The sequence below is a fragment of the Trachypithecus francoisi genome, unplaced genomic scaffold (genome assembly GCF_009764315.1).
Source record: "Trachypithecus francoisi isolate TF-2019V2 unplaced genomic scaffold, Tfra_2.0 Lachesis_group5, whole genome shotgun sequence".
Classification (NCBI taxonomy): domain Eukaryota; kingdom Metazoa; phylum Chordata; class Mammalia; order Primates; family Cercopithecidae; genus Trachypithecus; species Trachypithecus francoisi.
The window spans coordinates 139,439,672-139,445,681 of NW_022681470.1; positions in this window are offsets into that span (position 1 = coordinate 139,439,672).

Consider the following 6,010-nt stretch of genomic DNA (forward strand, 5'->3'; position numbering starts at 1 on the left):
TCTTTTTTATTTCAGAGACAAAGTCTTACACTGTTGCCCTGGCTGAAGTGGAGAGATAGCAGCTCACTTCAACGCTGAATTCCTGGGCTCAAGTGATCCTCCCACCTCAGCCTCCTGAGTAGCTGGGACTACAGACGTGTGCCACTATGCCCAGCTAATTTTTGTATTTTTTATAGAAATGAGGTTTTGCCATATTGCCCAGGTTGGTCTTGACCTCCTGGGCTCAAGGGATCCCCTGACTCGGCCTCCCAAAGTGCTGGGATTACAGGTGTGTGTCACCTTGACACACACCTTGGCGGAGACGGGAGGATCACGAGATCAGGAGATCAAGACCATCCTGGCTAACATGGTGAAACCCAGTCTCGACTAAAAACACACACAAAAAAATTAGCTGGGCCTAGTGGCAGGCACTTACAGTCCCAGCTACTCGAGAGGCTGGGGCAGGAGAATGGCGTGAACCTGGTAGGCGGAGCTTTCAGTGAGCGGAGATCGCGCCACTGCACTCTAGCCTGGGCGACCAAGCGAGACTCTGTCTCAAAAAATAAATAAATAAATAAATAAGATAATAAAAAATAAATAAATAAAATTCATAGGCTGGGCCAGATGCGGTGGCTCCTGCCTGTAATCCCAACACTTTGGGAGGCCGAGCTGCACAGATAGTTTGAGTTCAGGAGTTGGGAGACCAGTCTGGGCAATGTAGTGAGACCTTGTCTCTACCAAAAAATACAAAAATTATCTGGGGGTGGTGGCGCATGCCTGTAATCCCAGCTACTCAGGAGGCTGAGGCACGAGAATCACTTGAACTCGAAAGGCAGAGGTTGTGGTGAGCCAAGATCACACCACTGCACTCTATCCTGGGCAGCAGAGTAAGACTCCGCCTCAAAAACAAAAATAATAAATCAGTAAAATTCACAGGCTGTCCAGATACAATGGCTCATGCTGGTAATCACAGCTCTTTGGGAGGCTGAGGCAGGAGATCACTTGAGCCCAGGAGTTTGAGGCTGCATTGAGCTATGATTGCACCACTGCACTCTAGCCTGGGCAACACAGCGATACCCCTGACTCTCTCTCTCTTTTTTTTTTTTTTTTGAGACAGAGTCTCACTCAGCCGCCCAGGCTGGACAGCAGTGGCGCGATCTCGGCTCACTGCAAGCTCCACTTCCTGGGTTCACACCATTCTCCTGCCTCAGCCTCCTGAGTAGCTGGGACTACAGGCGCCCGCCACCACGCCCGGCTAATGTTTTGTATTTTTAGTAGAGACAGAGTTTCACCGTGTTAGCCAGGATGGTCTCGATCTCCTGACCTCATGATCTGCCTGCCTCAGCCTCCCAAAGTGCTGGGATTACAGGCTTGAGCCACCGCACCCAGCCACCCCTGACTCTAAAATAAAATAAGGCTGGGTGCGGTGGCTCAAGCCTGTAATCCCAGCACTTTGGGACATTGAGGCAGGCAAATCACCTGAGGTCAGGAGTTCAAGACAAGCCTGGCCAACATGGTGAAACCCCATCTCTACTAAAAATACAAAAATTAGCCAGGTGTGGTTGCACATGCTTGTAATCCCAGCTACTCAGGAGGCTGAAGCAGAAGAATCACTTGAACCCAGGAGACAGAGGTTGCAGTAAGCCAAGATTGCAACACTGCACTCCAGCCTGTGTGACAGAGCAAGACTATGTCTTAAAATAAATAAATAAATAAATAGGCTGGGGGGAGTGGCTCATGCCTGCAATCCTGGCATTTTGGGAGGCTGAGGCAGGTGGATCACTTGAGGTCAGGAGTTCGAGACCAGCTTGGCCAATATAGCAAAACCCGATCTTTATTAAAAATACAAAAATTAGCTGGCCATGGTGGCGTGTGCCTGTAATCCCAGCTACTCGGGAGGCTGAGGCAGGAGAATCACTTGAACCCGGGAGGTATAGCTCAGTGATGAATACCCTCAGGGCAGAGTCAGGAAGTTCCATCTAAAAGGCAGACAGCACCCTCTTGTGGGCCTCTGGGTGAAAGAGGAACTATTTCCAGAGAAAGAAAGTTAGAAAAGGAATAAGAGTGGATGAGCTCCTGGCTTGTTCCTAGTTTTAAAGGTAGCATTCTGTGGGCCAGGTGGGGTGGCTCACGCCTGTAATACCAGCAATTTGGGAGGCTGAGGTGGGTGGATCACCTAAGCTAGGGAGTTCTAGACTAGCCTGACTAACATGGAGAAACCCCATCTCTACTAAAAATACAAAATTAGCTGGGCGTAGTGGTACATGCCTATGATCCCAGTTACTTGGGAGGCTGAGGCAGGAGAATCGCTTGAACCCAGGAGGTGGAGGTTGCGGTAAGCCGAGATCTCACCATTGCACTCCAGCCTGGGCAACAAAAGCAAACCTCCGTTTAAAAAAAAAAAAGAGCATTCTTTAAAACTTCGGACTAAATGATATTTCTTATAAATCAAATTAAAGTGCACATGCTTTGAGGAAGTTCCCTATTTAAAGGACTAGCCCTCCTGTGAGCACCAACACCCTATCCACTGCTCAGGGTTGTAACTGATTTTATGGCGCAATTTTTATTTTATTTTATTTTATTTTATTTTTTTTGAGACAGAATCTCGCTTTGTCGCCCAGGCTGGAGTGCAGTGGTGTGATCTTGACTCCCTGCAACCTCCGCCTCCTGGGTTCAAGTGATTCTCCTGCCTCAGACTCCCAAGTAGCTGGGACTACAGGCATGTACCACCATGTCTGGCTAATTTTTGTATTTTTGGTAGTGGCAGGGTTTCACCATATTGGTCAGGCTGGTCTTGAACTCCTGACCTCGTGATCTGCCTGCCTCAGCCTCCCAAAGTGCTGGGATTACAGGCGTGAGCCACCGCGCCCAGCTCCTAAGTTTCCTTTTAAATGGTACATCCTCAAAGCCTTCCTGACCCTTTAGTCTAAATTAGCCTCCACCTCATCATTCCTCATACCACAACAATGTATGAGGTATTCATTTTGTAGTTATAATGTTAATGTTCAACTTCCCAGTTAAGCTATAAGCACCATGAGAGCAGGGTCTACATTTGTTTTGTGCATCATTAGCATAAAGCCCCTCAAGAAATATTAGCTGATACATGTTATGTTAATATCACCTCAATAATTTTTTTTCTTTTCTTTCTTTCTTTTTTTTTTTTTTGAGAGGGAGTTTTACTCTTGTCCCCCAGGTGAAGTGCAATGGTACAATCTTGGCTCATTGCAACCTTTGCCTCCCGGGTTCAAGTGATTCTCTTGCCTCAGTCTCCCAAGTAGCTGGAATTACAGGCACCCACCACCGTGCTTGGCTAATTTTTCTATTTTTAGTAGAGACATGGTTTCACCATGTTGGCCAGGCTGGTCTCGAACACCTGACCTCCGGTGATCCACCCACCTCAGGCTACCAAAGTGCTGGGATTACAGGCGTGAGCCACCACACCTGACAATTTTTTTAAAATGTAAATCTGTGTGGAAGTGTCTCAAAAAATTAATATTGCAGGAGGCTGAGGCGGGAGAATGGTGTGGAGCTTAGAGTGAGCCGAGATCAGGCCACTGCACTCCGGCCTGGGCCACAGAGCCAGACTCCCTCTCAAAAAATAAATAAATAAATAAATAAAATTAATATTGGCTCAGTGAATGAAATAATCAGAGATTTGTTTTGTCTGCCTTAACTGAGTATATATAAAAGTTGTTTAAAAAGTTTGTAGTTAACTGGCAAATTCTTTTTCTTTTCTTTTTTTTTGAGATGGAGTCTCACTCTGTTGCCCAGGCTGGAATACAGTGGTGTGATCTCAGCTCACTGCAACCTCCACCTCCGGGATTCAAGCCGTTCTCCTACCTAGGCCTCTGGAAGTAGCTGGGATTACAGGCGCATACCCCCACTCCCGGCTCATTTTTGTGTTTTTTAGTAGAGGCGGGTTTTCACCATGTTGGCCAGGCTGGTCTCGAACTTCTCATCTCATATGATAATCCACCTTGGCCTCCCAAAGTTCTGGGATTACGAGCATGAGCCACCGCGACCGGCCCTAAATGATTTCTCATGTGACATAGTGGGTTCCTTTAACAGCTAGTTTCGGTTTCTCCCCATCTTCGCGGTGTGAGCTGAGTCTTTTGCCTTCCCCTCTGCTCAGCTGGGGGCAAGGGACACAGGGGGTCTTTGGTACTTCTATCTATGGGGGTCACCAAAGCCTTGCAGGGGTCGACCTTAAACTGGAAAGGAGGAAGGGACTGATCTCAGAAAAAGAGGGGATGACAGATCCCTTCTGAGTGTGGTGAGGACAATGATAGGAAACACTCTGGAAACGGGGGAACAGCACCAGGCCCCTTCTAGGGAAGAAGAAATAACTCTGGGAAGCCTTGAGGAAGGGGGACGGCTCTGGGGTCCCCTCAGGAGGGGATAATGGCATGGGGGTCCCCGCCAGGAAAAGCGGATGAAGTCTGGGTTTCCCGCAGGAAGAAAGGACAATGCGGTGCTGGCCATCAGGACAGGGGAGTGACAGCAGGGTCCCCTCAAGAAGGGCGGATGACGCCAGGATCCCCCTCAGGAAGTGAGGACGACTCTAGGGTCACTCAGAAAAAAGGTATGACTCCAAGTGTCCCCTTTTGGAACGGGCGACTGATGTCAGGACATTCTCGGGAAAAGGAGGACGATGCCGGGGTCTGCCGAAGACAGCAGGAACGACGCTGGGGCCACTCTCAAGACGTTGTGAGGGCAGGACCCCCTTAACCGCTTTGGGGTCCGGGGCGCCCGCTGTCGGTCTAGAGCCTTTGATTCCGCACGCCTCGCTTCGCTCAGCCCTCGGCTTCCATGGGCGAGGCGGCCGCGCCTCTCATTGGCTGCCTTTTCAAGTGATGACAGTTACATCAGCCAATCGTAGTCGGAAAAAAAAAACTCGCCCTCGTTCTCGCCACGCCTCCCACCTGTTCTGCGCGTGCGCCGCGTCCCTATTGGGCTGAAGCACCCCCGTCCCCCATCCCCCCTCCCCGAGCCCTACTCTAGGGGGCGCTCACGGGCTGCGACTCCCAGCCCTGCCTCCTTCCCTGCCTATGCCTGTGACCCTTTTTATAATAATAGTACCTACTTAATAGGGCTGTTGTGAGCATTTACCCCGATGATTTACGTAAAACAAACAGGGCCTGTCACATAACAACCTCTCGGTAAACCTGAGCTATTGTTATTTGGACTTTTTTTTTTTTTTTTTTTTGAGACGGAGTCTCACTCTCGCCCAAACTGGAGTGCAGTGGCATGATCTTGGCTCACTGCAACCTCCGCCTCCCGGGTTCAGGCAATTCTCCTGCCTCAGCCTCCTAAGTAGCTGGGATTACAGGCGCCCGCCACCACGCTCAGCTAATTTGTTGTTTGGATTTTACAGTGGGGGAAATTGAGGAAAGGAAAGGGGAAGGGAAGGGAAAGGGAAGGGAGAAAGAAAGAAAAGAAAGAGAGGGAGAGAGAGAGAGAGAGACAGACATGTCTCACTATGTCACCCAGGCTGGTTTTGAATTCCTGGGTTCCAATGATCCTCCCACCTCAGCCTCCAAAAGTGCTGAGATTCCAGGCGAGAGCCACTGCGCCCAGCTGGCTATGTTTTTGATAAATATTGTCAGACCATTCCTGGAAAGCTGTATGTTCTAGCTTCCACGAACAGAAATGAGCTGTGAAAATGCTTTGCAAAATAAAATAAAAAAAAAATGTCTTATTTTGATTTGTATTGACTTTTTTTTTTTTTTTTTTTGAGATGGAGTTTCGCTCTTGTTGCCCAGGCTGGAGTGCAGTGGTGTGATCTCAGCTCACTGCAACCTCCACCTCCCAGGTTCAAGAGACTCTCCTGCCTCAGCCTCCAGAGTAGATGGGATTACAGATGTACGCCACCACACCCGGCTAATTTTTGTATTTTTAGTAGAGACTGGGCTTCACCTTGTTGGTCAGGCTGGTCTCGAACTCCTGACCTCAGGTGATCCACCTGCCTCAGCCTCCCAAAGTGCTGGGATTACAGGCGTGAGCCACCACACCTGGCCGGCACTGACATGTT